The following is a 5,518-nucleotide window of genomic DNA, read 5'->3' on the forward strand; positions in this document are numbered from 1 at the left end:
AGAGTAATTATATAGTAATTGTTAGAAAACAACACTATATATTGTAAGGTCTGTTATGTTATGTTCACTCAGAAGGACGCTGAAACAAAGTGTAAAACTAACTGTAAAAACCTAAATAAAGAATAGGAAGGTGGAGCCATGCATTAAAAATATAATGAAATCCTTGATTTGAATTTCCACATGTTAAGGATTTTGCCTTTTATAGATGGATTTAGTGCCCCTGTGGACTGTCTTCCCCAAGAGAAAAAAAAACGTGATTCATTGGTATTAAAAGATTAACAGTAAATCCTCATTCCACAGCAGGGCAGCTCTGATGAAAAGTGACGCTCCCTTTGAGGTTGGTTTTGTCTGCTGCTGCAGAGAGCTCAGCTGAGACAGTGTAGTGTATTTGATCTACTGTACAAATCAATCTTCAAATCATATGATTCAAACCATGTGACTTCAAAGCCAAATACCTTCACATACAATACAAGGACTCGGCTTAGCAACAACACGATGGCCGAAATCTTTACAATAAAACACCAAAAAGCATTTTCCGAAATGCTTTTTTTTTTTTTTTTTTTAATATAGAACAATGTGATACATGTGTTATTTAACTTGTCTACCAATGCTGATTATATTAAAGTAGAAAACTAAAGGGTCTTTTAGGTGTCATGTTTGATTGTGTTATGCAGGCAAAGAGGTGTGGTAATCATGTAAGCAGTGAACAGGTCATGTGCACACAGCTATTAAAAGAAGTGACTGGTCTTAAATAACCCAAGCACTGTTGTATAACTATATAGCAAACTTGTGGCATCAGTGACATTATTCTACGAGTGACCAACAGTTAGAAAGCTGATACGGCTGATGTATGGATACACACCCACTTAGATAAGTCCAACTGCAGCTTGTCTTCCCAAAACTACAAATAAGTATATAAATCTAGAAAATACCCAAAAACCTTCAAAAGAAAAACCATGAGTATTGTACCCGTCAAAAATAATGATTTTGCCATGTAGTTTGATTATAAATGAAACTAACTGCTTTATCATATCCATATGTCATTTGTGACTTTAACTGTATAAACCGATCCCAGACGTTGTCTGAGAAATAAGGCCAAATCAGAATGTTGATTCTTAACATTCAGACCTTATATCCTTTTGTAACATGAAAGAATTACATAAGTCCCATTGTCTGCAGATTATGGTTGTTTTTCTACGTTCCTTCAGCTAGAAGGGTATTTTTGTGGCTCCGTCACACTTGTCTGGCTCATTCCCACGAGAACTTGTGAGCCTACACTTCTGACACCATAAAATATGGGAACACAAGAAATGACCAGCTTCAGAGGCTCTTTGTGTGGCACTGTATGTCCCAACAGAGTGAATCTGTGTTTTTAATCAAATATAATCCAATTAACCCTCTCAGGCTCAAATTAAACTTTTTGTTGCAAATGCACAACCAAGTCCTGCAGTGGTACTTCTGACTAAAACAAACTCATAAAATATGTATGTGGGGTAATCAGGTTGTTAGTTTTTAACTGTTGGAAATCGGCAACGCCTGCCTTGAGAGGGTTAAAGTGAAATTCTCAGAAATAGAAATCGAAAGAAAGAAGCATGAGTGTTCTGGAGAAGACAAGTTTAACTGAAATATATTATCTTACTGATGCAAATCTTGAAAGGTCAAGATCTGCACTTGTACTTCCTTCTTCAAAGGGCTTTTCAAAGGTTAAGACCTGGTTAAATTTAAGATGATTAAGATTAGAATTCCACTAAGGTTAAAAAGTTTTTAGTTGGACCTGTAGTTGCAGTGGTGCAGTAAAGGCTTAATCTTGGTCAACCTAAAAGGCTTGTGTGTGTATTTAGACTCTTCAGAATATAATAGAATAGAATAGTCATTTATTGTCATTGATATTGTCAAGTTCTTTGCAGTCCGAATAGCCTAAAATGTTTGTGAGTCTGGAGGTGTTTCATCAAAAGAAAAATTAGCTCCAAAGTTTATCAGATGCAGCATAACGGAACGTGATGATGTTGCACGACAATAATCATAAGCATCAAAATAAAACTATTGCATGATGGCGGTTAGACCGCAAACATGAACAAAAACAAATCTAAATCAATTAGCTGTTCATGTTAGATGTCCTAAAAATATGGCTGAAATGAAACAGATTTGTAGAGATTCAAAATTCCTTGTGAATGTTGCACACGTCTCATCTGTAGTTACTGGAAGCGGTTTGCGGCCAGAAGAGCTAAAACCAGTTTTCAAATTCAAGGGTTCACTTACTTTTATCAGCAACACTGGTGATGGTGTGTTCAGTAAAGACTTGAAGGATTATGTGTAAAGTGTATTTGATTTAAATGTATTTGTGTTAATCCTACAACATCATGCTTTGGTTGCTCTTAATATGACTAACTGAATGTATGAAAAATAAGTGATATGAAGAAAGATAAAGTCTACATCCTATCTCTCCTTTCCTTATTTTAGGTTTTCATTCACAGTTTGGCTAGATTTAGACAACAAAAGTATTTCTTTTGATTTGGGATAATATCAAGGTTTAGATTAAATTAGACTCTTGCACAAGCCACCATGTGTTAAGTATTACGCACACAGGACTAGTGTTGATTCCAGTCATTTGTAAAAGATTTCAAATGTCATTAATGATATTAACTTCAACAGAACAAATGTTATGTAGCAGATGTAACAGCTATGTTTGTAACTACCAGTCACAGATGTCAGTGAAATAAAACAGATTTTTCTTACTTCATGAGAATTCTGCTCATGAGATAGTCGTTCCCCTGGTAACACTAATCCTGTGTGAGGATTTATTTCTCTATCTCTATCTATTTCTATCAGAAAGGATATGAGGCAGATAACCCTGAAGGTTAACTACACTGACTCACAAAGCTCTGAATAACATACATTATGAGCTGTAGGAACAACATTAACACGCATATTGTTAGCTTAAATGTGTGTTTGTGTGTATGTGTGTTTTAAACAGATCACATTACATTTATGTTCCATACTCGGGCCTGGTTTAATAATTGAATCCTTATAAAGGCAACATTTGAATTGAGAGATGTTTTCAGGCAAGTGCTTCATCATATTGAAACATTGCCTTTTAAAGAATGTTTTATGAATGTTTTGTGAATTATTGGTGAGACTTGTGGAACATTGGACATGCTTACTACAAGTACTGTGCAGAAATGTACTATAAAAGTACCAGTCCATTTACATTCATGTTTTGGAAGCAGTAGCATTAGAACCTGTTGGGAGTTATGGCTAAATTTGGCTGCATGTTATGAGACCTCAATGGTTTCTGACCTGTTGAATAACACATGGAAGGTTACACGTGTTGTATGTGGCCACAAGTGTGAGTAATTTTATTTCAGTGACTCCGTGCATTGTTTTGAATGTTCACTTATCTTTTATTGTTTTACCATATTTTTTCTGAGATTTGGAGTTTCAAAGTGTGTGTTATCCTATTTTTGTTTTGTTTTTTGTATTAGTTTTAGCTTTTTGCCCTGGTATTGGGGGTATTTGTCAGATTAACTCACAGATTCTTCTGTTGGCAAACTTGATCAAAGGACAGAAACAAAGACATCTCCTGTGAGATCTCCTTTTTTTATTAGATTGCTTTAGTAAGTAACAATACTGATAAAGTTAACTTTCACATTTTTCTAAAGTCCATCCATCTTTGCCCTGTTGTTAAAGGGTGAAGGATGGGGTACCAAAGGTTTATTTTCTAAAGCCTGTTTACAATGATTTTCCACAGTTAATAGTTAGTTATTGTTCTGAGTTCACTGAACTAATAATTTGGTGAGTATTAAAATGTTTGCTGGGTATAATAATAAACTTTTTTAGTTGCCACAACTACAAATTCAGGTTGTAAAAAGTGTCAGTCGTGAACCTCAGATATACTCGATGACCACACAAGCCGATTTTTATCAGTTTTTATGTTAAGCCACAACAACTAATCCTGGAAGACAGATATAGTGATCTAAGTTAACCAGTTCAATTCAATTCAATTCAATTCAATTCAATTCAATTCAATTCAATTCAATTCAGTTCAGTTCAGTTCAATTCAATTTGTATGGCAAAAATTCACAACAACAGCTTTTTCAAAGCGCTTTATATTGTAGGGTAAAGATGCTACAATATTAGAAAGAAACCCAAACAATCATACAACCCCTGCAAGAACCTGGTGACAGTGGGAAGGAAAAACTCCCTTTTAACAGGAAGAAACCTTTGGCAGAACCAGGTTCAGGGAGAGGCAGCCATCTGCCATTGCAGTTTGGGAATGAGGGGGAACAGAAGACAGCAGGGAGAGAACTCCTTGAACTAGAAAAGAAAATGGAACTTTATGAAGATGTGCAAATCAGCAGAAATAAGCATACAACAGATATAACTTCCTGGTTCATTAGAACTCTTGAAACAGCTTTGCTGACACTGAGCTTTAACAGTAAATGACCTCTGATGTTGGATTTCCCCTTAAAAAAGAAAGGCCTGCAATTTAGTCATTAAGATGTTTCACTGTAAAACTGATCCAGTCCCATTGTTTATTATATCTTTCCATTGTTCAAGATCCTGTTTGCAAGATGATTTGGCACTACTTCAGAAGTCGTGGCAAATATGTGACATTCAGACACAGCCGATTATTATTTTCTTTCCAAAGGGACTTTCCATGAGAAAAGGGGATGAGAACTGAAGCTGATTCGGCTCACAGTTGACAAGGTCGGAAGAGTTCATTGATGTCAGTTCCAACACCGCTGGCTCACCGGTCTCTCCATTTTTGCTTATGTTGGCACTTAGTGGTACACTGAAAAAAAGGGATTGGCCAGCTCTTGGATTTACGTAAGCATCTTGCGTGTATTTAACACATGTGCCTCATGCTTTAAAGTTAAGTGTAACTATATAGTGTAGAAACTACATGATATGCAGAGAGGGTAGATTAAATTATTTATATCATGTTTGAGTGAAGTAAGTCAATAATATAGCAATGTTAAATCTTGCGACATCGCACGGTATTTCAGTCTCGCGCGCTTTGGATCGTGGTTTCAGGAAGGCATCCACCTCAGTCAAGTCGAGCAGCCTCCTCTACTTTTCTTGGTAAATAAATTGGGTGGTTGTTACATTAAAAAAGTCTAACTTGGAATTTGAACACAATAATTTCATGTTTCTATGAACCTAATTAAATCATGAAGGATCTGTACGAAATTCAACAACTTAATTTGTTCTTGTTTAGATTACATGATACAATCTAGTAAGAGTGGTTTGTTGCTGAACTCATGAAATTCACAAGATCGCACGAGATTTCAAACTGCAGGAAAATCACTGGAGTTATAAGAGGCAGACAACTACGCACACACTATATGTATGCTATTGCTATTTATTGTGGTTTAACCTGTCAAGGACAAAGGCATGGATTGGTGGCATGGTGGTTAGTGCTGTTGCTTCACAGTAAGAAGGTCCTGTGTTCAAATCCACAATCTGGCTAGTTTGCAGTGGTTTCTCTCCGGGTATTCTGGTTTCCTCCCACAGTTAA

The sequence above is a fragment of the Perissodus microlepis genome, chromosome 12, assembly GCF_051167445.1.
Source record: "Perissodus microlepis isolate ML-2025 ecotype Zambia chromosome 12, ASM5116744v1, whole genome shotgun sequence".
Lineage (NCBI taxonomy): Eukaryota > Metazoa > Chordata > Actinopteri > Cichliformes > Cichlidae > Perissodus > Perissodus microlepis.